Source organism: Blastomyces gilchristii, assembly GCF_000003855.2.
Source record: "Blastomyces gilchristii SLH14081 genomic scaffold supercont1.5, whole genome shotgun sequence".
Classification (NCBI taxonomy): Eukaryota; Fungi; Ascomycota; class Eurotiomycetes; order Onygenales; family Ajellomycetaceae; genus Blastomyces; species Blastomyces gilchristii.
Genome location: NW_003101678.1, coordinates 2,536,777 through 2,542,550, shown reverse-complemented (window position 1 = coordinate 2,542,550; position 5,774 = coordinate 2,536,777).

Here is a 5,774-nt window from a genome sequence, read left to right as displayed (position 1 = left end):
AACATAGATGTCAGAGAACATTAATATGAAGATGCTTATATATATGAAGTTAATAATCTTGACTATAATCTTATGCTAGAACTTGTCTGACTATCTGAACAAGACATCTTGTTAAATACTTAAATCAGAAGCTTAATATTCTCTAATAATAATAGAATTCATGAAGATGATATTTATAAGACTATAAATCTGACATAGATCTCTATCAACACTTATGAAATACTCTGAAAAAGAAGTTATTAATAAGATTGCTGATAAGATTACTGATAGTAGAATTATATAATAATCTACTTCATCAGTCTGACTGATATTAAAAAAGCTCTGGAAAAGTTATTCTGTGTTACAATAATAGACTCTTATATAAAACTCTCTTAATAATATCATGAATATCTAGATATCTTCTGATAAGATAATGTTACAAATCTATCTCTCTTATGAGACTTAAGAGTAGATCACAGTATCAAGTTAGAAAATAAGAATGATAAGAATTCTGAATTATCTTAAGACTCTCTCTATAACATGTTCTGAGATGAACTTCTTCTTCTTTGAAAGACACTCAATTATCTGTTGAATAAAGAATTCATATATATTAGTAACTCTTCTACTGCAGCTTCTATTCTCTTTGCAAAGAAATCAGATAAGAGACTCTGATTCTGTGTAAACTATTAACAATTAAATAGATTAATTAAGAAAAACTGCTATCTCTTATCTCTTATCAATGAAACTCTAGCTTGCATTAGACAAGCTCAATGATTTATAAAGCTAGATATCATTACTTCTTTTCATAAGATTCATATCACTGAAGAAGATGAGTGACTTACAGTATTCTGAATATAATATAATCTTTTTGAATGAGTAGTCACATCTCTTGAATTGATTAATATTTTCAGTATATTTCAGAAGTATATTAACTGAGCATTCTGAGATTTTCTTAATAAGTTTGTATCTGCTTATCTTGATAACATTCTCATCTTTACTAATAAGTTCAGAAAGGAATATCAAGAGCATGTATGAAGAGTATTATAACAATTATAAGAAGCAGAACTATTAATAGATATTAATAAGTATGATTTTGAAGTCAAGAGTATGAAATATCTAGATTTTATTATAGAAGCTGATAAGGAAATCTGAATAAATTCTGAGAAAGTCTCTGCTTTCTTGAATGAGAAGCTTCATATACTGTGAAGAGTGTATAAAGCTTTATTAAATTTACTAACTTCTATTAGCAATTTATATAAAACTTCTCAGATATTATGAGATCACTTACAGAACTTATTAAGAAGAACTCAGTATTTCAATGATCAGTGAATACTGAAGCTGTATTTATATAAATGAAGAAGATATTTATTAACACTTATTTACTAATAATATTTAACTCTGATTGTGAAACAGTTGTTGAAGCTGACTTCTCTGACTATATTACAGAGAAAGCTATATTGTAATATAATAATAAAGATATCTTATGATTATATATCTTTATATCTAAGAAACTGAGTCTCACTGAATACAATTATGAGATCTATGATAAGAAACTTCTCATAATAGTATACTGTCTAGAAGAATAAGATTCTGAACTCTGAAGTATCTCTAAATTTAAGATAATCACAGATTATAAGAATCTCAAGCATTTCATAATTCTCTATAAGCTTACTGAATGACAGATATGATGATCTGAGTTATTAAGCTGTTTTCATTTCACTATACACTATCACTTCAGCAGTTAGAACCTGATGATGAATACTCTCTTCTGATAAGAGTAAGATATATCTTTCAATATGACAGATAATCACTGAATGAACTGAGAGCACTGACTCTTGAATCTGAAAATACTAATCAATTATGATGAAATGACTCATGACACTATATACACTTCTTTAATTAGAATATCTTCTTTGTCTGAACTTACACTGAATGAATTGTGATATATGACAGTTTAAACTGATGAACTTCTTCAAGTACTCACTAAAGCAGTATATCAAGAAGTACTCTGATTTTCTTCAGAACTACATATAAGAACTGACATCTCAGAATAGTTAATCAATGATAATAACACTCTGTAATTCTGTGAATAATACTGAGTCTTTTATTCTGAATCTCTACACATCTGAATAATGCAAGAGATGCATGATTTGTGTATAATCAGTCATTCAGATTATGAATAACTGTATTGAATAATCTCTTGAGAATTCTACTGATCTGAGATATCAAACAGTATCAGATACTTTGTCTGAAACTGCAACTGTTATTTCTCTGTCATCTCATGAAAGAATTATAGAAAAGATCTGCTGAAATCACTCAATATCTGTGATAAAATCTAATGAGATGTAGTAATTGACTTCACTATCAATCTCTCTGAGAGTAAGAGTTGTAGAAATGTTCTGATCATCATTGACTGATTAAGCAAGAATATAATATTGAAATCTTGTAATAAGATAAATACTGAACAAGTAGCTGAAGCCTTCTTACAGAGTTCATTCTATCAGATACATGGATTGCTGAGATCTATAGTATTAAATTAAAACTGTTAATTTATAAGCATTCTCTGAACAAGAATCTGTTAAATTCTCAAGATCATATACTGTTTATCAACTACTTATTATTCTGAGACTGATAATATATCAGAATGAACAATTGTAAGAATAAGTGCTCACAGGCGATTATTCGGGTATTTGCAGCTTGACATGATATATACTATTAACTACTAGAAGTATTCATGATAGAAAGATAAAATGTGAAAGTCAAATGTATAATAGCATTTAAGCTGAGTTATGAATAATATTCATACACTTTAGTCTATATAGTTGTGTGGTGTCAAGGGCTGCTAACTCTATTAATTATATAAGAGATAGCAATAGAAGTAAATAATCTGTGAGAAGTAGAATTTCTTACATATTTCTCTCTCTCTAAGACTTTGTCTGTGAAGTCTTTCACTAAGTGATTTCATAGAATCAGACTCAGCACTGCAGTGATACTCACTAAAAATTCTTTATATCTATAAAAAAATCTCAGTGAGGAAAAATCTCTTATTACTATAAAGAAAAAAGAGTCTATTACTCAGTTTCTTATTTTATGAGATTCTTTATAATCTGTAGATCTTTCTCTGACTATTATACAGATTCATCTCACATCTTTTATACAGAAGAGTTTCAGTTGACTCTCAATCATTTTCATAAGATTCTTATATAATTGTCACACAGATTCATTTCATATCTTTCAATCTAAAGAGTTTCAGTTAATCTTTAATTATTTTTTTATAAAATTGTTATGTAACTGTTACACAGATTTATTCTGCAGATGAATCACTTTCTGTGAGATCATTCTCATCAAAGAGAAGTATTTATGAGTGAATCTTTTACTTATTCTTATCAATTATTATTCTTTAACACTGTAGAGTTGTAAGAAATTTTTCATTCTTCTATTAACTCTGTAGAATTATAGAATTAAGATATCTATAGTCTGTAATCACTCTTTATAGTTATATAGAAAGATTCAGATCTGTGATTTATAATCACTCTTTGTTTACTAGAGTGATCTGACTATTTTATGAAATCACTTATAGTGTAAACAAATCTCTCTAGAGTAGTATAAATATCTCAGATCTATCTATAAAATGTTATCTTCTTTTCTCTTTTTCTGTAACAGCTCTTATTCTTATAAACTATAAGTATCTTCACTTATCTGTGAAGTGTTTCTATTCAGATAATGAAGAGAGAGTATTTCTAATAATATCTGTATATTAATTCAAGAACTTCTCAAGAATAAAAAGATTTTCAATTTTAATATCTTTATAAACAATGTCTGATCATTACTGAGCTTCTTGTGAATATTCTTATAACTTCTCTAATTACTTTTTATCAGCTGATGAAGTAGAGATATTATTATCTATAATAGTATCTTCACTCTTCTCAGACTTAACACACTGCATTTAATCTTCAGATCAGTGACTAACTCTGTATCTCTTTCAGATCAGTCTCTGACTCTCAGCAGTATAGTTCTGCTCTTTGCTATAAGTCTCTTTATAAGTAATTCTTACAGACCTTAGCTGACAGTTTCTGCAAAGCTCTCAATGCTGTCAGTTTTCTCTGTGATCTCATAGATCTATGATCACTCTCTTTCTACCTTCACAATCTCTGATCAGATATATACAAATATGTCTAGATTTTCTATTAACAGTTCTTACACTGCAGCACATTTCTACAATTCTGATATTAATAGAAGATAAGTCTTCAGATATCTGTAAAATTCAGATAATCAAGATAATATAAATACTATGAATTCATAATTAGACTAGCCGGCGGGATCATGAATTTCACATTTGGTCTCATTTAGTCTGGTCTCATACATTTCTTGATGTGAGTCTCACCAGAACTAAGAATTAAAAAAATCCTGAAAATGAATCATTTCTGAGAGAAATGACATGAAAAATGACCAGATTTAATGCAAGAACAGTGAAATGAGAGTAATTTCTCAGAATAAACTGTGAAAGATGATCATTCTTTCAAAATCAGAATGAGACTGAGACTGAAGATTAAATTCAGTTCTATTCAGTTCATTCAGTGATTGCTTATATAATCAGAATTTGATAATGATTATTGATAATACTTATGAAACAACTAAATACATTCTTGTGTAAGTTTATTCTTCACTTTCTTATGAAAACTATACTTCTCTGATATACTGTGATCAGAGGTATTAAACTGTCTGATAATTTCATGTTTTATAATTATAAGTTTCTTGATTATTTCTGATTATAATTATCTTTAGTGATAGTGATAAATATCTTAGCTTGAGTTAAACTGTCACTTCATTCTCATCTCTGCTAATGAAAGTGTCAGAATATCACATATCATCAGTGTAACAGTTGAATATATACTCTCAACAATTTCTCATAACTATAGAATTGATTTGATGTGTAAATTTATCATATTATCTTGAAGATAGCAGTCAAAGTCAGTTTTATAAGTATGTAGTTTTGCCTGATTTTCAGTTGTAATTAATATATGCAAGTTCTGTTTCAAAGTTAGTATTATAGTTCTATGTGATATAAAGTATTATCAAAGATTGTTACTTATTAGAGAATTGTATTTCACTGTCTTTATATCTCTAACATCTGCTTATTCAAATCTCTGATAGTTAGCATTGTAGTAGTCTCAGACTAATTTAATATATAAGTCTCATTTCTCCTCTGTTCAATCTTGAGAAGTGTAGATATTAACTTAATAAGAGAGATCTAGTAAAGCTGCTATAGCATAGTACTCTGCAAAAGATTGTTCAGTTTTGCTGTAATAATATATCAGTTTATTTCTTACAGTAATAATAGCCTGCACTATAGCATCATTTCAGACTGAATTTCTTTTTAAGTGATTTAACTGCTTCTCAAGATAAGTAAATAAACTGTTATACACTTATCAGACTGACTGCAGCATTGATGTACAAGTGATTGAGACTGTCTTCATTATCTTATAAAACTGAAACAGTAAATCAATCACATATTTCAACTGAGTTTACTTTATATCAGAAAGTTTCAATATCTGAATCTTTTCTCAATCAGAGTGTTACACTCAATGATCAATTATCTGACACAATTGAAGAGTCTGAACAGTTATCTTATATATTGAACTTCACTGTGTTCTAATATTCTGTATCATATTCAGTGATATGACTGATTTATTTATTTATTGAATATCATGAAATTATTGTTATTATTTAGAGGAGATACAAATCACATTAACAATATTTCAAATCTGTGATATTTAAATTATTAGTCAATCTAT